This window comes from Acinonyx jubatus, chromosome X (genome assembly GCF_027475565.1).
Source record: "Acinonyx jubatus isolate Ajub_Pintada_27869175 chromosome X, VMU_Ajub_asm_v1.0, whole genome shotgun sequence".
In the NCBI taxonomy this organism is placed as follows: domain Eukaryota; kingdom Metazoa; phylum Chordata; class Mammalia; order Carnivora; family Felidae; genus Acinonyx; species Acinonyx jubatus.
The window spans coordinates 21,016,123-21,038,546 of NC_069389.1; positions in this window are offsets into that span (position 1 = coordinate 21,016,123).

The window sequence follows — 22,424 nt, forward strand, 5'->3', positions numbered from 1 at the left end:
TATTAGCCCCGTCCCCAGGCTAAGTGTATAATAAAGCAAAGACCGGTAGTGAAGTGAATACATAGTTACTCTCATAAGTGGACAGTATGTAAGGCGATATCACCTGTTCAGAGACCCATTTGGCAATATATATAAAACATTAAAAAAAAAATCACTTCAGACCTAGGTTTGCCATCGCTAGGAATTTATTCTAGGTATTTGTACTATAAGCACAGAAACAACCTGAATGGGGATCAGTGGGGGGCTGGTTAAATCAAGATCCATCTAGGGAATGAAATATAATGTTAAGAACAAGATAGCACTATAGTTGCTGACATGAGAGATGTTGGATGAAAGTTTTCTCTAGCTTTATTGTAAGAATGTAGTATGTAACGTATATAATACAAAATAAGTATTAATTGAGTGTTAAGGCTTCCAGTCAACTGTAGACTATTTTCAGATTTTGGGGAGTGAAAAGTTAGATGTGGATTTTTTGACTGGGAGAGGGCCCCAATCCTTGTGTTAGCAGTACATTTATGTATATAAATACACAAACATATACACACTATATGCTAGTAAAATGGAAGGATAAGTTGTAAAATTCTAATGGTTAATTTTAGCAAGATCTCAAAGTAGTAATATAGAGACTGAATGGGACCTTTTTGTTGTAGACCTTGCACTGTTGTTTACCTATCCATATACTTTGGTAATTGTAAAAATCTATAAAAAAGTGAAGGCTCTAAAAGTAGAAAGTAATGAGATACTGAGAAGCAGTTGGCATTGACAAATATTGTTACTAATGAGGATAATAACTGAAATATCCAGAAGGCTTACTATGCCAAAAGCCGAACGCTTGACATAAATTATTTCCTTTAATTTTTCATAGCTGCAAATGCTGATTTAAGCCTAGAAAACCAGGGCATTGCAAGGTTAAGTACCTAGCCCAAGATCACACAGTTTACTAAATAAGTGGTGGAACCTTGGCTGAACTACCAAGCCTTTCTGGTAACTACTAAGCTATGCTGTTATTCTGTCCTCTACAGCTTTCTCTACCTTTGAAGCCTGTTGAGGCACATGAGGCTTTTGGAGTGTCCTAAGCATAACCATGTTATGGGGCTGGGAAAGGAGAAGAAAGAACTTACCTGCCTTGAAGCATTGTTTTGAAGCAAAAAGGAAGGTTTCATTTCTGTAATGTTTTCTCTTTGAAACCATCAATTTTTTAATATGGAGTTTGCATGCCAGACCATTGATATTTTCAGCAATTTGGAGTAATAGCTCAGTTTTCATAGCATTGATAGCTGTGCCGAACACACATGATTATAAAAGAAAAGCGCTTACATAGTTCTGGTAACAGTGGGATAGAGGGTGAGCAACAGACTCAGCAGGAATAGGTGTGTATTCACCCCCTCTGACCAACGCAGCCTGATCATTGTACTTTGACCCAGATAAGGCGGGAAGGTAGTTCTTCAGCATCTGACGTTGTAACTGTAATCTTGGATACTACAAGGGAAAGACAGCATTCCTCGGCTTCCATCCACTTGTCATTGCAGAGTGCCCTCTGCTGAAGAAGCAGGGAGGCTTACTAAGGGTTTTGTGCCTGAATAGCACTGTGCGTTCCCACCCCCACCCCCCACCCGCTTGTTGCTGTTTTAGGGGAGAAAAAATAATTTTCCCTCTAACCTTTTAGGATCGTGTCTGAGGACCCTCTGGAATAAAAGATTAGCAGGAGAAAAAAAAAAGAAGTTTAATAAGTTGTATTCCTCCTATATACATGGGAGAAACCCGGGAAAATTAAACAACTCCCCACAAGGCCCAAGCCATAACCTGAAATCTCACCTCCAGCTAAAGATAAGATGTTGGGGTGAGAGGGTGGATCCAGTTAAGAGAGGTTTCAGGCACAGCACCGTAGACAAGGGGAAGGTTGTTACGCAAATTGAAGTCTTTGCTTTTTCTGGTGGTGCAGGTTTCTAGAGATTGACTGTTTCCACCACCCCCACCCCCGGTACAGAGAGGGTGGTACCATTTAAAAAAAAAAAAAAAGTAAATTTTTCTCTTTTAAAAGATAATATCTAGGTTGTCAGAGCTTTCCCTATGTCTGCTGTTAATTTTTTAATTTATAAAAATTTTTAATTTCAATTATACTATTTTAGGTCTGCTGTTTCCTAAGGATGATCTTGAGCTGATTATTATGTTGCCAAAGAGGACTATTTTGAAGTGGCAGTTTCTCCCCGCCTTCACTATGTTGTTTTTTTTCCATACATAAATTCATACATATGTGTATGTGTGCATGTACACATATATAATGAAAGCCATTTACCTGTGTTCAGCATAAACCTGTATTTGACTTTGAAGTCTACCACAGCACACTGACACTGCCCAAACACTAAAACAGACCAAACATAACTATGTCATCACCTTACTTTGTTATTTTTACCTTGGAGCAACATTGACACTTGGGCTTGTCAAGAAGGAAAACCCCATCAAAATTTCCACTTTGTGCAATGTTCCATGAGGTACACACATCCTTCTAGATTCTTTATTGCATGCTTAGCTGAATTCTTTGCAAACCCTTTGCTCTCCCTCTATTCTGATCCGGCTCTGAGACTTATTTTACTTGACTTTTCAAGTATGGACAAGTTTTTACGAGTAAACCTATTTTACACGTTTGGAAAATTCTTTATAAATGGAATGATGGGTTATCGTTTAGTTAATTCCATATCCAGGTTTTCACATAAAACTTCGGGAAATTTCTTCTAGTGTTTGGCATAACCTTTGTGAAATATGCATGTATATTAAAGATCTAAACTTTGCTTTAAAGCAAGCTGTGGTTTTAGCAAAACTTACCCAGAAGTTTGTGAACCTTATTAATGGCAATTAAATAGAAATGAGACCTTTTCCTTAGCTTTTCAACCTGGGTTAATAGGATAAAAAGGAAATACCTGAAGTGGATTGTTATTAACATGATTGCGTTTCCTTGGGCAAGCATCCTTTTGTTACTATTTTTTTTAATTTGAGAGTGTACACACAAGTGGAGAAGAGGGGCTGAGGGAGAGCGTGAGAATCTTAAGCAGGCTTCATGCTCAACATGGAGTCTGATGTGGGGCTCGATCTCACAACCCTGGGATCATGACCTGAACCTAAATCAAGACTTGGATGCTTAACTGACTGTACCACTCAGGTGCCCTGCAAACATTTTCTTTTAAATAAAACTGTTAACCAGCTTTAACTGCTATCCACCATACAAAAACATTTTTAATTGACTTCAGAGTAAAGAAGTAAGGCCATGAATTACAGGTTTTGTGTTTATTTTTTACTTTATTTTCATGAGTTTAGTACCTCCTATAGTTAAAACACTACCAAACCTATCTCTCTAAATCTTAGAGTATGCCAGAGGGCCTGGGTGGCTCAGTCACTTAAGCTTCTGACTCTTGATTCTGCTGCTGTCACGATTTCCTCTCTCTCTGCCCCTCCTCTCATGTGTGTGCTCTGTTTCTCTTTATCTCTCAAAATAAATACACTTTAAAAATAAGATAAAATTATTTTCCTCTATCAACAAAAAAATCTTAGAGTATGTCATATATTCCAAGTAAAAATTGGCACCCATTATCTGTTCGTTATGTGAGGGTAAGGAATTTAAATTTTGTGGTGTCTTGGAGCCTTTGGGAAGTGAGGTTGTGTAACAGTAGCTATGACTAATTCCTCGGGTTTTTTGCCTGAGATGTTGATAATGGCATTAGTTACCTTCAGCATCCATTATTTCACTGGTGAATTCAGGGCTTAAAATGTCATTTATGGCCATGTTCCTTGCTTGTAAGAGCCTTCTTTTTGTGCTTATTGAACATTTATAGCTTTTACATTAAGGGCCAACCCCTTCATGTTAATTTTTTTGTTTGATTTAGTTTTGTTTTCAGTTAGGTCTCAGTGCTAATGTTGGAAATAGGTTGCTTGGTAGGATTTTAAAACTATTCTTGAAGGTGTTCTGTTTTTCTCCTCATATTGTAAATATATTTACTCTGGTTTACAAATTTACAAAAAGTATTGTTTGAGGGAAAATGTCAAAATATCTTCAGATACCTTCCATTATATTCTTTATTGCATAGCCACATTTTCATCTTGATTTCTATTAAGAGGTTTTCTTTTACTTGAGGAATTTGAAATCTGTCAAAACAATGCATTAAATTATTCTGAATCCTCATGATACAGTGTTTGATTTTCTTCTCGTGGTGATGGGCAGCCTGTGATGCAATTGTGACATGTCTATAACCTTCTCCATACATCCTGACCAAGAGAGCTTTCAAGCGTCTAGACTTGATCTAGAATTAGGATGTGAAGAAAGTGGTTGGCTAGCAAGGATGGGTAAGAGCTTTCTGGAAATCTTAGTACTTGTAATCGTGGTTTGGAAGCAAGGCATTTGATTTTTTTCCGTTTTTTTAAAGGTATTTATATATAGAAAATGCTTTCTTGTGCACTGGCCACATTGAAAATCTCCTGTTCTGTTAGTTTACAATGTTATTGACAGAAAAAGAGCAAACAAAAAATCTACACAACTTGGATTGGTTTTCAAGTGGGTAACTTATTATAAAGATCTATAAATCATAACAGGGTTACGTCGCATGCAGGTCTGTATATTGTACCACTTTGTTTTTGAGAAAATGTTTTCAATGGAAGAAGTGTCAGTTGAATTTTGGCAAATACTATTGGGTCAGCTACTGGACCACCTGAGCTCCTGACCTCTTCCTGCTAAGAGTGTTACCCTAGAATCCATTTTGACTACTGACATCCCATGGTGGCTCTTTTTCCTTGAATTGTACTTACACAACAGATGGTGTTGAATGTATGCATATATTTTTTTGTGATCAATGTCAAGTTGAAGTTTGAATTAGTATAGTAGCGAAGTGTGTAATGGCAACATAGCTGTAAAGTGTTAGAGTTGGGTGTTACATTATTTAGTTGCCATCTGTCTTTATTTTGCTCATCTACTTGCAAGAACCCCATACGAGCATTCTAAATGCTTTTTCAAAACTGGTGTGTGTGTGTGTGTGTGTGTGTGTGTGTGTGTGTGTGCGCGCGCGCGCGCCAGCATGTAAAATTTCAACAAGAGCCACAACACTCTTGCCTCTACCCGGGGTAAAAAAAACAAAAACAAAACAAAAGCACAAGTTGAAAAAACACCCTTTTGTTTGATTTCTATTGGCGTTTCTAATCTTCCTGTAGGTTTCATCTTTTTTTTTTTTCTCTTATCCACAGTTTTCTATAGTGAGAGGGCAAGTCATTGTGTTGGAAAGGTTATGGGGATTGTACTCCAGAACCCTAAAAAAGAAACCTATTGGTCATTTTTGTGTTGCTGTGTTTTCTCAGTACAACTGTGTTCACTATAAAATGTTAAGGTAAGTGGGGAGGTTTTGTAAAGAGTAGCTCTTTGTGAGAAAGGAGTACATAGGAACCAATGGTCCTCAGGACATCTTCTTTGGTGGAATCCATTGATTAAACATGTATCATTAGCAAAGGGGGTGCAGTATGCACAGTATTTTCTAAGGGAAAGTAGCTGTTTACTTGCAAATGACACAAGGGAATTAATAGAGATTATACATTTGTTACAATTCATGATGAAATGAGGCTTCATTGATTTTTGGAAAAGGAAAATGATGAGTGGGAATTTTACTAATTTAGGTGTGAATAGGAACAGAATTTGGCACCGTTACATATGTCTCTTTGATAAAAATGTTACTTTAGGCTGATAATTTAAGAAACTTCAGACACAGGAGAAGCTCTGAACACAAACTAGAAGTTGGGCTTTTGTAAGAGACTGTTACGTGTACAAGGAGAGTCTGCCCTGCTAAGAACATCTCCCACCCTGTGCCAGGGAGAAGGTGACCCTAAATCTCTAGAAACTTTGATCAGTGGAGAAGGCAACAATTTCAATCTAATACCTTTACCGTTGTTCACTGTGCTTTCTCTGATAGCCTCCCCCTAACTGACTCCCCACCCCCAGCATCTTTTTTTTTTTTTAAGCTGAAGATGGTGTTCACGGTGGTGTCTTAGGCCATTTCAGAGGTTACTTAGTTTGCCTGGGTCTTTGCTGTGTACACAGGAGGTGTACCAGACCATAATGGGAATAGAATTTTAAATAATGAGTCTGTTTTATGAATTACCTGGGTTTATGAATGTTTATCTGAAAGCTTATCAAAGAGCTCTAAATACTGCAGTAACCAAAATTAGTCTTCTTTTTTTTTAAAGTTTTTTTTTTAACGTTTATTTATTTTTGAGACAGAGAGAGACAGAGCATGAACGGGGGAGGGGCAGAGAGAGAGGGAGACACAGAATCAGAAGCAGGCTCCAGGCTCTGAGCCATCAGCTCAGAGCCCGACATGGGGCTTGAACTCACGGACCGTGAGATCGTGACCTGAGCTGCAGTCAGACACTTAACCGACTGAGCCACCCAGGCGCCCCCCAAAATTAGTCTTCTTAATGGAGGCAGGAAAGTTCATTACTTTTGCTTGGACTCTTGTATATTTTATTTCTGTGAGCTTGTGTTGATGTTTCATACCTTTGTAGATGGTATAATTTTGAATATTTATTTCATTTTAGAGGTGACCCGTGTGCATGTGTATATATGTGTATATAGGGTTTTCTATCAGAAATCATACCAAAAATGAAGTCCTCTTTGACCTTGGCTCTGCCAATTCATAAATATTCAAGCCAGCAGCTTTGGGGAACACTATGTTTTCAGTTACTTCTACAGGAGTCAAAACCACAGTGCCCCAGGGTAGAAGCCCCTTGCCAATGGATGTGCTCTCAGCCCTCTTGGAGTGCCATGCTCGAACCTTCTAGGACCACCTGATTGTGTCACTTCACCATCCTGTAACTGGTGGTATAGATGGCTAGATGTAGGTGTACAGATCCAGGTTGAAAACATTTCGGTTTGAGAAGACCACCCAGCTCTCTTGTTTCCTCATTTGCAAGTCCACTGTAGGAAGACTTGGTTCTTGACCCACATGAATGTTGTTCCAAGTGGGTGCTTCATGCCTGGAAAGTGGCTTGAATTCTTAGAATAAAAGATGCCCTCTAAATACCAAGTTTTACATGATCGATTGCTTGCTGGAGGGTGCTTTTTGTGTATCCTGTCCAACCTCATTTTCTCACTGAAAAACTTTGCCATATTGCCTGCTGAGACTTCTTTTCACTACTTTCTGTTGGCTTCTCTCCTCTCCTCTGCCCATGCTGTGATAAAAATCACCATGGTTAAAGCTAAAGTCAAACCTTTTAAAAACCTAATTAAGTATTGTGGTTTTTTTCCCCTCTGTCTATGATAAATTATCACTGACCAGAAATCTAAAGAGCATCAGGAGAAAAGAAACATAAGTAACTTGCCAAAATGTAAGGATGCACATTAGTACAGAAGGAAACAACTCCTTGAGTCCTGCTACCGTGCTGGGGCACTTTTCATGAGGCTTAGGGTATAAAGTGACGCTTAGATAGCCACTGATCAGAACTGTAATTGGAATAGTGTTGCTGGCTAGTACTGCTGTAAATGCTGGTATTTCAAAAATGAGGACTTTCTTTTATTGCTTTACCATAAACAAATCAGCTAGCAAAAATGGATTTATTCATAAATTGTGTAGATTGAGAAAGACCTCAAGCTGAAAGCAGGTCAGCTTTAGCTCCATATGCTAGAAGTCCTGAGCATTTCAGAAAAAGGATTTTCTAGAAGTTTACACAAATGGGGTGACTTATGAAGCCCTTAAACTGTGGTTGGGTCTATAATTTTTCAGGAGGCTGGAAAATCACCAAGAAAATGACTAATAAGACATTTAATACATTGCCATATAGTTGGTAAAGTTCAAGTGGTAAACAAATAAAGGATGGAAATGTCATTCTGGTTTCTAAATATACCATAATTTCTTTATGAGATTCCTCTTATCAGGAAACATCCGCCCTTAGGATTCTTTGACATCTAATTTATTGAACTGTTTATAAAACATAGAAATGTGAAGATGCATTAGATGTTGTTTACAAAATACTCCTGGAGCAAGCTGGAAAAAAACGCCATTTTGAATAAACTCCTAACTGTTGAATATAGTCTAATTTTGGTACATTATTGGGGGGGGTTGCTTTGATGTTTCTATTTCTAGGAAGAATTGAATATGAGAGGACTCTGGACTTGAGGTGGTAGATTAGATTATTATTGGGCAAATAACGGTCCTCTCCATCTTTATCTCCGTGAGAAGGTAGCATGTCACCCTGTCCCACTGCTAATGGCATTGGCCGTGTGTCTTAATGTGACCAATGGAATGCTGGTGAATGTGATGTGTGTCGAGGTTTAAAACGTACCAGTGCTCTTGGGCTTGACCCCCTTGTGTCTGTGCCTCTGCCATGAAATGGATGTGTGCCAGCTAACCCTAGTGAAAGGGGGAGGCTACTCCTGTGAAACAGTCTTGAACCTAACCTAAAGCTTAGAATTAAGCCTGAGCCCAGTATAGATGATCTGAACTCATTGATCACACAGATGTATGAGCAAGAAATAAGTGCCTATTATTAAATTTCATGAATTGGGAATGATTTGTTGTACAGGAAAAGCTAACTGAGGCACTTGGCATTAGTTCTTGGAACACTTAGAATTTCAGCTCTCCTCACACATGTCTGTGAAATTGAGAAACTTGAATTTTGCTGCAGCATGAAATTGAGTTTTGAGCACTCATCTAGCAAGCAGAGCCTGCACTTCCTTGCCATAGTAATTGGGTTTCCTGTTTATAGCACGCTTACTTTAGGGAGGTGGGAAATGGTGTTCTAAGGTGGCATTTGAGAATGAGTTTGGGAGCTGACTTTTGAGAATGTCTAAGGTTTACCAAACGTTGCAGATTCTCTATAGTAAACTTCAATGTACATTGCTTAGCTGTACACATTCCAGCAGGCATAGCAGATTAGAAGGGCTTACTGCCTATTTTTTTTTTGATTAATAGAAATGATGAGGTGTGCATGTGTAAAACAGAGGGAGAATGTGGCGAGCTTCAAAGACTGAATGATGGAGTAGAGGAAGCAGTAACCAGTTCCTGAAGTAGAGGGATCTGAAGTTGAGAAAAATGAGACCAGACATTTTTGAGATTGTTAAAATTTCTCAAAGGCCAAACAGCTTTTGTTTTTCCCTTTAGGAAGGCATGGGGAGTACAACAGACACTCTGGGTACAGATGCCCAATGCAGAGACTGCTTGTTAACACCCCTTTTATTAGCTTTGTTCCTTTTGCTGTGTCTTTTCTACTCCTTCATAGTGATTTCTGGGATCACTTCTGAAACGAAACACCTGAACCCAAATCCTTGTCTTAGCCTCTGCTTTTTGGGGGGTGGTGGTGAATCTCAAATTCCAGATTGTAGCCTAATGTGAATTTTTCTTCCTGATTGATAGAGGAATCCTGTTAGATACAAAGGAAGTAGTCATTGTCTTGTGCTCGCGGTTTATTGTTTTTTTTCAACGTTTATTTATTTTTGGGACAGAGAGAGACAGAGCATGAACGGGCGAGGGGCAGAGAGAGAGGGAGACACAGAATCGGAAACAGGCTCCAGGCTCTGAGCCATCAGCCCAGAGCCCGACGCGGGGCTCGAACTCATGGACCGCGAGATAGTGACCTGGCTGAAGTTGGACGCCTAACCGACTGCGCCACCCAGGCGCCCCAGTGGTTTATTGTTTTAAAGACAGATAATCTGATGGGTTTTGAGGAGGGCACTTGTTGGGATGAGCCCTGGGCATTGCATGTAAGCGATGAACCACAGGAATCTACCCCAAGACCAAGAGCGCACACTTCACACATTGTTTGTTAGCCAATTTGACAATAAATTATATTAAATAAAAATGGAAAAAAAGATAATCTCTTAGTGAATTTAAAAAAGCCACATTTCAATATAAAATATTACAGAAATACCAGAAAAGCAATCATGCATTTTTCAATGTTTATTGTCTAGTATTTTTTGAGTTATGTTTCCAGTATCTGTTACATAATTAGGAAATGGTTCTAGAATCAATTAAAGAAGGGATAGAACATGGTATGTACCCTTCAGGAGCTCATAGGATAGTCACAGAGACAGACACGCAAGCATGCAACAGCAGTGTGAGACTGGCAGCACAGAAACTGATGGGGTGTGCAGGAACACAGGGGACATGGAGTTAACTGAATTTTCCCATTGGAGATGCTGGGTAAACTGAGTCTGAGAGGAGTTAGTTTGGCAGACAAGTGGATGGGGAAACAAGTTTCACGTAGGAAGAAAGAATGATGAAAAGGTATAAAATTCTAAGGCCATGTTGTAATAGGGGAGGAAAAGTTTTCCTTCTGTGTTCTTGGACAGTTCTAATTAAATTGATACACAAAGAGATTAAGAGGAGAAAAACTGAATTTCATACATACAGGACCACATAGAAAGGAGACTTAGAGTGACTAAAGTGGGTGGCTTTTATACCTTGGAGACAAACAATATATCAGTAAGAGACAAGATGCAAATTTGGATTTGCGATAGCACATAAGTAAAGCAAGTTTGTCGATACACCTTTTTTGGTCCTAAATTCCACATATCTGGTTATAAGGATGCCTTCTTAACATCCCCCAACCCTTACTGGGGGGGATACCTCTCACGTGGGAGATTTTTTATTTTCAGGGGGACAAAGAATTAGACGGGCCTTCTTGCATTGGCCTTTTTTTTTTTTTTTTTTTTAAGTTTATTTGTTCTTGAAAGAGACAGAATGTGAGTGGGGCAGGGGCAGAGAGACAGGGAGACACAGAATCCGAAGCAGGTTCTGGGCTCTGAGCTGTCAACACGGAGCATGATGTGTGGGGTTTGAACCCACGAACTGCGAGATCATGACCTGAGTACCCCCACCAGGTGCCCCTTGTATTGGCTATTTCTTAAATAACTTTAATTCAAAATAAGCAAATGCCAAAGTGGTATATTTTGGGGTTGCATGTTTTGTTTTCTTTCACAAATTTTCAAAATAGCAGAATTTTAGGTAAGGCTGAAGTGTGGAGTGTTCATGATGCAGTACAAAGAAGAGAACCCAGGCACCCAGTACTCTTGCTTTGGGTCCTGTGCTGAGTGTGCACTACTATGTTCCTTTGATGGCTATACCCTCTTTAGTTATTTTTTAAATACTTGTTTTGAGAGAGCGCCAGCAAACATGCAGTGGAGAGGCAGGGGCAGACAGAGGAGAGAATCCCAAGTAGACCCCACAAACCACGAAAACATGACCTCAGCCAAAATCAAGAGTCGGCTGCTTAACCAACTGAGCCCCCCAGATGCCCCAGCTAATAGTCACTTTAAAGGGTGAGAAGTCCATGGAGCTAATGGATATGCCTACCCAGAGCTTGAGATTCCCCTTCTAAACCATGCTTCAGGTGCCCAAGACATTGGAATTGTCTTCCCATATATCTCTGCTGGCTTTGAGGGCCCACGCAATTTTCTTACAAAGTCTTTCTTCCTGAGGGAGGAGTATGACGTTAGGTGTTAGGATACTTGGGACTGAGGGGTGGCCAAGATAACTGTTTGGGGGATGTTGATGGAGTATAGCCATACGAGTGGCGGGGTGCTTAAGTTTGTTAGGGAGGCTCCTCATGGTGTGGGAAAGAGCAGGGTACAGGAAAGGGGGAAGCGAAGGTTGTGGTGGAAGGCTTCCCTCTGTATTTTTGTCCTGGTATTTGAAAATGTTGGCACTGGACTTTGAAGAGAGTGTTAACTTGCAGCTGTGATTCAGGAGAAAAGCTTGCTTCCTGAAGGGAGCTAAGAGGACTGCTGGGTTTTTTAGAGAGTGGTCAGTGTTCACAAAACCTTCTGGAAATAGGAAAGCGAGACCCAAATGGCTGAAAAAATAAGTATTACGTATTTTTTTTACCAAGATGGAAAAAATTTTTCAGTGAAAGCAAGGGTAGTTGAGGGATTTCTAGCAGGATTGTTGAGTGACACTTGGAGAGCACCTGCAGTTGGAGACCACGACTCTTAGGGAAACTTTCTGTGCCACTGTGGTCTTTTTCTCTCCCTAGCAGGCTCAGCAGGCTGGACATCGGGGAGGAGGTGGCTACTAGTACTCCTGAGAGGGTGATTGATGTCAGATTTAATATCAATGAGATAACTAGTTATAAGTGCTGTCAAGAAAGTTATTGAAATGATTCTTGATGGGATTTAAGTTTTATAGGGAAATAAGTGGAACTGGAAGCGTGGGTGTAACCTGAGAGGAACACTGAAGGAAGCACCATAGATAGTCCGGCTAAAAGAAGCAATGGAAGAAGAGGTGTTGTTTCAGCCAGTGGGACCTTGGGAGTTTGGTATCGAATGGGAGTGGAATTTGCCACCCAAAAATACGGCTCTTTGGCATAAGGATTATTTTGAGCTGATTCTTTTTAAGAAACTGCAGACACAGGAGAAGCTCTGCTAAGTAAGAATTATTTTGTAAGCGACATTTACATGTATAAGGGAAATCTTGATTTTGTAAGGATGTCTCCTTCCCTGTACCGGGAAGAGGATGACTCTGGATTTCTAAGGTTCTTAGCATTGGAAAAGGCAAGGACTTGAATCAGCATATCAACTATACTCTTGTTTCCTGTGCTTTTCCTGGTACCTTCCCATAACTGTTTTCCCCACCCCTAACATTTTTTGTCTTCAGCTGGAGATTGTAAGGTGATGGCTCCGGCCCTTTGGTGTTGTTCACTTTCCCTGGGTGTGCCTTATGTACACAAGAGGTATACATGTTATTAATCTTGCATTTTTTCTCTTATCTTATTCCAGGGGGAGGGTAGAGGAAAAATTCTTCTTCCCTCACAGTATATTTCCAGTGGGAGATTTGCTGGAGAAATGAAGGTCCACGATGTGGTCTTGTAGGAGATGGTAGCTGAAGTAGAATGTGGTTGAAAAAGTATCAGAAGTTAGTGGCTATTGTCAGGAAGAATTCCTGTACTCTTCCAGCATCTTTCTAGCTGGATTAAGAATCATATTGACATGAGAGAGAGGAATAGGGGAAGATCAAATTTAAGAGCATGGGTACTGGCAATCTGCACAGACACGGAAATTGCAAAGACAGGAAAAATGAGATATATGTGTCATCCTGACCTGAGGAAAGGGGAATAAGAGTCTGGGACTTCAAAGGGAAGGAATACAATTCACAGGAAGATGTACAAGCAAATGTTTGGTAAGCAAATGTTTGGTAAACAAATGTTCGTCCTGCCATATAGATGGCTTACTCAGATAAAATTGATCTCTGCTCATAAGCTTTGTTCTGAAAAGATCTTCCACTTTAGTTGCTTCTGTGTAGTTAAGGAACCGGCAGAAGTTTCTCTTAAAGCCAAAGGGTCTTGATTGCCTTCAGCTTAAAATAATTTGCATGCCATGGGCACCTTGGTGGCTCAGTCAGTTGAGCAGCAGACTCTTGATTTTGGCCAGAGTCACGATCTCAAGGTTTGTGAGTTTGAGTCCCACATCAGGCTTTGTACTGACAGCGTGAAACCTGCTTGGGATATTCTCTCTTTGTCTCTGTCTCCGTCTCTTCCTGCCCCTCCCCCACTTGAATTTGCACTCTCTCAAATCAACTTAAAAAAATAATTCGAATGTCAAAATGGCTCACCTTATGGCAGCCTGCCATTGGCCCCTGTATTCTAAATTGCATCACACATTCTTAAGGATGTTCAAGTTGCCCAGCAGGAGAGTGGGCATTAGGTTTGAAGGGAGGACTGTAAATTCTCATGGACTGTGAGGGAGCTGCTTGAGATTCAAACGTGACTGCAGGAAAGAGCTGCAGAGGGAAATCGAGCCAGGTGGTACCATGTTGAAATTGAAATACTGGTGCAGGATGATGAGAAGAGCCATGTTGAACAGCAATAAGAAGCCAGAAGAATCAACCAGATGTGTATGGTAACCATAACATGGCTCCCACCCTCAAGTTGCTTTCAGGAAGGTGGGGAGGCAGACTTAGAACAAAATTTAATGAGTTAAAGGATTATAGATTTTATGTAATATATGTATATTATATGAAATATAAAATCAGATGGTATAATGACATAAAAAGTATTTCTTCAATACAATGTTTTTAAGAGCTTCCTGAAAGCAATCTGTTCTAGGAATAGGGTCTAATGGTCACTTGAGAGGTCTTCACAATATATGGCGATGTCTTGGAACCATTTTTTAGTGGACTAATTAGAAAAAGGTAACAAAAAGAGGAAACTAATTCTGTGAGAGTAGGAGAACTTTGTCATTTTGGAAAACCTAATGTCTGGTAAATCTCTAAAAATTGGCTCTTGCACGAGGCCCTGATGGGTAGTGTTTGCTGATTTCCATAGTATAAATACTCCCATTATGGCTGATGTCAGGATACAATATAACGTTGCTGAGTGTAGAGTGGGGAGCTGTACACACCTGGTTGTGTCTAGCCGGCCTGTATGAACCAGTTCCAGCATACCATGGAGTGAAAGTTTTAGAAATAATAGCATTAGAAGAAGATTTTCAGTTGAAGGAGGAGTTGGTTATGTGTAGGGAAATGGCGAGGGTAAAACTAAAGAGCTTTAAATGATAGGATCTCAAGCCTTACAGGCTTGGTTGGATCAGCTGTCCTTGAAGTATCAGGCAGTTACAGCCCGGAAGCCCAGTCTTGTCGCAGGATGGTTAACATAGTGTTGGTGAAATCTCATTTTGGGGTCTCTCAGGAAGGTTTTGCCTGTGGCTAATTACATTTATTTATTTATTTATTTATTTATTTATTTATTTATTTTTTCAATATATGAAATTTATTGTCAAATTGGTTTCCATACAACACCCAGTGCTCATCCCAAAAGGTGCCCTCCTCAATACCCATCACCCACCCTCCCCTCCCTCCCACCCCCATCAACCCTCAGTTCTCAGTTTTTTTTTTGTTAATTTTTTTTTAATGTTTATTTATTTTTGAGACAGAGAGAGACAGAGCATGAACAGGGGAGGGGCAGAGAGAGAGGGAGACACAGAATCGGAAGCAGGCTCCAGGCTCTGAGCCATCAGCCCAGAGCCCGACGCGGGGCTGGAACTCATGGACCGCGAGATCGTGACCTGGGCTGAAGTCGGACGTCTAACCGACTGAGCCACCCAGGCGCCCCTGTTCTCAGTTTTTAAGAGTCTCTTATGCTTTGGCTCTCTCCCCCTCTAACCTCTTTTTTTTTTTTTTTTCCTTCCCCTCGCCCATGGGTTTCCGTTAAGATTCTCAGGATCCACATAAGAGTGAAACCATATGGTATCTGTCTTTCTCTGTATGGCTTATTTCACTTAGCATCACACTCTCCAGTTCCATCCACGTTGCTACAAAGGGCCATATTTCATTCTTTCTCATTGTGTGGCTAATTACTTTTAGAGAGCATCAAACAGAAATATGGAAGCTTCCAAGGAAATGAGAACTGAGTCCATTGACCATCAGCAGGCAGCCTAGTATCATAGAGAAATACTCCAGGTCGTGGGGGCTGGTCAGAGCTGAAATCGAACCCAGGGCACAGCCTTGCTCCGGTGGAGCAGTGTCTGTCTACCAGGGCACTTTAGTTTGCTAATTTACCAAAACCCAACATGTTTGGAAGCTACGACCCTAAGTATACTCTGTTCCCTAGGAACATTTGCATTTTTCATAAAAATTTTTATGAGAGTGTGCACAAGTGGGGGAGAGGGGAGAGACAGAACGGGACAGAGGATCCAAAGCAGGGTCCGTGCTGCCCGATGTGGGCCTCGAACTCGCGAACCACAAGGTCACCAAAGCTGAAGTTGGATTTTAACTGACTGAGCCACCCAGGTACCCCGGGAATATTTGCATTTTGAAGGAGACATCTGGAGGCAGTGATGACAAGATGTGATTTAATATGGAAGTTCAGATGTTGAGGCAGCATGGTGACTAAGGCGTTTTTAATTAGGGTGTCTTACCATAGCCTTTTAAATGACAAATAATACTGATGGAGATGGTGGACTCTGCAGAATGTCTTCCTTTGGCCTGGTGAAGCTAACCAATTACAAACTCCAATTGAGTCCTCTATTTTATTTATTCACAAAGTGAGTAATTACTAATTTTTCTAAAAAAAAAAAAAGGCCAAATGTACTCACAAAGTCTTTCCTTCTTGTAAGGTGGAAGTCTAACAATCTGGGCAGTCCAGTTGGTATGTTGAAGGTCCGTGCATTGCAATGTGGAAACCCAGAGATGACAGAATTATTTTGTTGACATTTTAGAATTGGGTGGTTCTCTCTTGTGACTCTGCTGACATGTCTTCGATTGATCTTTTCTGAGAGAGTTTAATCCATGTTGCCTTGTCGTATGCTTGACCCTTAAGATGTGTCAAATTAAATTTGTTGTTGTTTTGGCTGGATTATTGAATGCTGCTTTCCTATTTGCTTGGAGATGTTTTGTTTGTGTAGCAATAAAGTGGAACTCCGTGATCAACCCTGTGGCCTCTGTGCTCTGCAGCTTTAAAATTGTGTAATGATAATTACGGACTGTGAAAGTGTAGTTCAGTCCCGAATAAAAGATTTGTATAATTGGCTAAATACAGTTTTAGGTTAAGTTGCAAGTAAGCCCTCTGTCCCCACACCAAATAAACAGAGATGCTTGGTTATCCTAAACAGTTGGTGACCAGTGGTCTACTCAGTGAGGAAAGACTGGAGTGTGTCTAGTCAGACAAATTAAAAGATAAAGACCATCTTTAAGGAGGAATAGTTAAGCTGTCAGTTGACTTTATGTTGGTACTTGGAGATACCAAATGACCTGGTAATCTAATAAGGTTAACAGGTTGGGTTCTAAGAATCAAGGAAAACATTTCTGCTCATGCACATAGAAAAATACTAGAATTAAATATTATCTAACAGCGGACATTAGACAACAGTGCCAGTGTCACCTAGAGGCTTCAAAGTGAATTTGGCAGGATTTACAATATTGTTTGAAACAGTTTGCATTTACAACAAAAATTTCCATTGTTAGGGAGATGTCCAAATTAGGTGGCCACTAATTTACGTAGTGCTTGCAAGGGTGGTGGTGGTTTTATAAAAGTAGTGTGAATAGCGTGATGTAAAATTATTAAAAAAACAAAAGTAGTTGCAGATATAAATTACTGTGATACTTGTAATCAATACTGCCAAAAAAAAAAATGATGCTAAATTTCCCAGTGGTGGGTTTTGAAGAGTGAGACGTTAGTGGATTACAAGGGGGGGTTGGCAGGCACAAGAAAATGTGTGGCCCTGAAGCTTGTTATTTGTGTCTCTTTGGCTGAAGAATGAGTCCGTGGTATCAGGGATAGTTAGACTTTTTGATCAATTCCAGAGCTTGGGGGAAAGTACAGATGGAGGAGGAAGGAAAAAGCCTGCCAAGGAGCAGATTTACCGGATCTACCCTCGAGATGAATGGAGTGGCTTCTATGGCAGCCATATTACTCTAAATCCAGCTGACTGCTTGAAGGACCAAATATTGTTGGTAAAAGGGACTGGCATTTGTAGAAATTGGTGCTATAAATGCTTCACATAGAAATGAGACTTGTTCATCTATTCATAGGCTCTCCTCACCTGCTCCTTTCTCTGGGCTTTGCAGAATTTTGACTAGAATACATACTCTATTTTCTTAAAAGTCTGATTTTTCTTTTTTTTTTAATTTTTTTTTTAACGTTTATTTATTTTTGAGAGAGAGAGAGAGAGACAGAGCATGAACGGGGGAGGGTCAGAGAGACGGAGACACAGAATCCGAAACAGGCTCCAGGCTCTGAGCTGTCCGCAAAGAGCCCGACGCGGGGCTCAAACTCACGGACGGCGAGATCATGACCTGAGCCCAAGTTGGCCGCTTAACCGACTGAGCCACCCAGGCGCCCCAAAAGTCTGATTTTTCTAATAAGCCTCTTAAGTGTTTGTTACTTGAGGGCACTAGTCTTCTTGATGAGACACAGTCTAAACTCAGGGAACACCTTCCTTCATGTGCACCCCTAACCCAATCCCCATCCTAACAAAAACATGGTCAACTCCAAGAAGCTCTGAGGAAAACAATTGTTTAGCCTTTGTCAAAGGAATTGGAAAACCAACCTATGCTTACCTAGATTCCATAAGTCACTCTAATTTATTACCATTGCTTGTGAATTAAAAAAAACAAGCAAGAAACTTTTTACAATACAAAGATTGTTCTGAGACCTTAATTCTAGGACTCCACTATTATTTAGATAAGGTGATATGACCCCATGAAACATTGGCTGTGGATAGAATAAGGATTTTTTATGCATATAATAAAAGCTGCATTGTGTAGATTGATGAATGTCTTTTATTTATAAAAAAGGTGATTTCCTGTTGGATGGGGAAGAGGGTCCTGCAGTGAGCAGTAAACAATTGAGCAGAATAAAAATCTGGCAGTTTATGATAGTTCATCTGACTGCTGATCACTTTTTAACCTGTTGACAGGGAGTGTATCTTCAGCTCAAACCTTTTCCTCCTTAACTGAAAACCGATAAATAACTCCTAAGAAAATATGGCAAAGGAGGCATTTTTATTTCTATTTTAGTTTTCTAGATATATTCAGTGTAGTCTCCCCCCCGCCATCCTAACCACATCTGTCCTAACGGCATTACATTTTAAAGTATAATGTCCCCTTTCAATCACTGTGACTGCTAACTTTATCATCTGTGAAAGCTTCCCGAGAGGTTTGTCTCTTCAGAAGCAGAGATTTTTCTTAACTGGTCTACGAAGATTTTTTTGATCAGGGGATTTATCTAAAAACAAAGGTTTTTCCTCCCCCCCACCCCTTACACAATTCCTGATCTAATCAGTGTCGATTTTGCTTCACATTTCTTCCTTACTATTCTTAGAGGTCAGCGAGTGAAAGTATTAAGGCCCCAGGAGGATGTGATGGCCTCCAAGTCCAGTGTAAGCCACTTTGCTATTTATGTTATAAAATGATGTGATTAAAAGCCAGTTTTAGAGAAAAATGCATGATTGTGTTGCACTTCTGCCATTACCTTGCAGAAAAAGAGCACAGCTGGAATGAGCTTTGATGCCTGAAGGCCCTGATTTTTTTTTTGATAGATTAGAAGGAATCCATCCAGCAGGTTTTATTGATAAGTTTATCTTTCTCCATGTATAAGTAGCACAATGGACAGCTGGTTTTGTCAAGTAGAGCAGCACAGAAAAAAGGACTCAAAGGGCATGTTAAAGAACGAGTGGGGTAATCATAAGTCAAAGGCAAGTATATCGATGTTACCATGGTACCCCTTTGGAAATACTTAATGCCTGCAGTGTTCAATAGTGGACAATAGATGAGTAAGATTTAAGAGCTATCATTTCCATCCCTCCAGGCTTGGGAGCATTCTCTACAGGTAGAAGAGAGCCATAAAATGAGACTTTAAAATATTCCACATGCATTATGTATGTGACTTATGTATTTTAATGTGTGACCTTGAGGTTGCTTAGTCCTTACACCTACCCCATCCTCATTGTTTCCCAAGAATGTTGTTCACCTTCCTAATTCGCTTTGCTTTCATGTCCTTTGCCAGTAAGTTGGAGACTCCCTTGAGCACAGGAGCCAGGTTCTTTCCTGTCCTTCTCTACCACTTGATGCAATGCTTTGCACCTGTTCGGTAGTCAAGACAGAGTTGGAAGAGAGCACATACAGTAAGGATGCATTTACAATGTTAGGAAATGATACAGAGAATAAATTCTTAGGTTTAGTCATACCTGCACTTGGTGAATGGGTTGTCACGTTTGTTTGTTAAATGCGGATCTTTGTCACCTGCACAGTCCTGGCCTTTTGCTCTTCCTGTTTTCTCTCCTTGAGATTCCATTTCTCCCATAACTTGGATCAATCATCTCTGTATCGATGACTTTGTAACCTGGAGGTGAAAGCTTGTCCTCTGGTCTAGTTTCTACTTGGATTTCTTGGTACCACCTCAAACTCCATCCTGTCTAGAGCACTCGCCACAATGAGCTTTCTCCTCTTGAATTCCATGTTGGCCACCGATGTACCTCTTCATCATTTTTGGAAATGCTTTGGTTTTGTTCCTCATTACTAAGCCTTCTAACTTCAATTCCTTCTCTTTGGTGCATTTGTTATCTCTTGGCTTCATCTCTTTCCCCTTCTTGTTGTCAGCCAACTTGTCCAGACATGACCTCAAGCCATGCTTATTTTGCGGCCTCCTAATTAGCCTTTTTGACTCTGTTCACTTTCTTCTCTAGGTTAGGAGTTGACATACCTTTTCTGCACAAGGCCACGTAGCCTACAGACAGATGAGAATGTTGGACATAAGTTGTACTCCTCTCCTTGTGGCCCGAGAGAGAGAACCAGGGATGGGATCACTTCATCCTGACTGTCACTGCACTAGGCAGGTCGGTTTTGGCAAAGGCAAGTAAAAGGTAAAATTTCAACCACTTGGAATGTACCTTTTCCTTGATTAGGTGTTGGTTGTTGTAGATTTTTGACTCACAAAAAGTTATATTAGTCTTTAGTTATAAAAATGTTTCTATGGAAGAATGAGGGCCTGGAGCTTCCTATTCTGCCATCTCACTGATGTCACTCTTAGAGTATACATTTTTTTAAAAAACATATATTTGTTTTTGATAGCGAGAGAAAGAGCACGCACGATTTGGGAAGGGGCAGAGAGAGGGAGACAGAAGATCTCAAGCAGGTTTTGTGCTGTTAGTGCAGAGCCTGTTGGGGGGCTTAGATTCACTAACTGCAAGATCATGACCTGAGCTGAAACCAAGAGTCAGACACTTAACTGAATCAGCTGCCCAGGTGCCCCTAGAGTATAAGTTTTGAAACAGGGGAAAACAAATATGAATAGAAAAACAAATTTGATTTGGAAAGTTGACATTTAGGCTCAATTAGGTCTCCATGAACTTGTTTTCTGACGTGTACTAGTAACAGTTGTAAACATTTTTGCCTTGAACAGAGACTAGAACCAGAGATCGATTTGAGTATATCTGACAGTTAGGTGGAGTGGGTCTGAAGGAGACCATTTGCAAGAGGGAATGAGATGATCTTTGGGAGATAATGGATTCAGGGCTCCAGATGATATAAGCCATAAGGTATTTGGATGTGCTATGTGTCTAGTGGTAAGTGTTGTGACCATGGTGATGGAGGAGGAGGAGGCCAGGTACCTTCATGTAGCTTTGTCATATGTGGGAGCCTCAGCAGTCATTGCTGAAGAATACAGGTTCAAGAGATTAAAGAAATAGTGTCAAGTATGAACTTATAGACCTTGTTCATGAGTACACAGGAGACATTCCTTGGCAACCCCTAGAAATAAATAGCTGAATGGCGTGTGTCAGGGGATACTTGTATGGGGCTAGAAATGTGGGATGGTGAGATACAGAGAAATTTGATTCCCTAGACTGATGAGGTCTGAGGATTCTGTGTAATAATGAAATAAATTAAAATCTAAAATAGAGATCCTATGGAAATGCGTTTTTTAAACCATTTTTCATTGCATGGTATTGGAATAATCCTAGAGTCAATGTACATAGTTGGTGACACATGGCCTCATGTAGAGTTCCCCAATTGTATGGACTTTAGTGTGAGGTCTGTGCTTTGTTCCACTTGGTCATTAGCCAGTCTTGGGCAGTAGGAATGCTTAACAATAAGAGCACCAATGCTATCTTAATTGCCCGGTGACAAAGCATGCATGTGTAGTTGGCATTCCATTTAATTTGCAAAGTAGAGATTACTGGGAACTCTGATTACATGTCTATGGAGTTTATTGATCTGGCTTCATTTTTGCCAGGGAATTCAAGTGAGGGCTCACTTGAACTGGTTAAAGCCCATCACTTGTCAGTAATCAAAATGTAGGTTATTTATATCCTGAAAGATGGATCTGAAACAGTGGAAGATAGTGGAAAACTGCTTTGTAGAAAATGTTTTGAACTTGACAAACGTATAGTTTGCAAAATCTCCCATTTTCTCTAATATAGGCAGATATGTTAAATTTAGTTTTTTTTTTTTTACAGGTGATAGGATCTTGATAATACGCCAAGGAATATTCTATAGATGAAATTATAAAGAGGAAAGAAAAAGATTTCTTCGTTTCACAATGTATGCTTTTTTGAATACAGATGAGATCAGGAAAATACACTTGGCACTGTAGAAAATGCAATCTGTTCCCTTAAAAACAAACTTTTTTGTCCATTGAAGAAATATATTTACAACTTTAAAAATTATATTCCTAATTCACCCTCTTAGCACCCTTCATCACCGTACTTAGTTTTTCTTATCTTTTCTTTTTCTTTATTTTTTAATTTTATTTTTTAAAAGTTAACTACAAGTTAGTTAACACATAGTGTAATAATAATATCAGGAATAGAATTTAGTGATTCATTAATATAGCACCCAGTGCTCATACCAACAATGTCCTCTTTAATGCCCATCAGCCATTTAGCCCGTCCCCTCACCCAACACCCTGCCAGCAAACCTCAGTTTCCTTGTGTTAAAGAGTATCTCATAGTTTGTCTCCCCTCTGTTTTT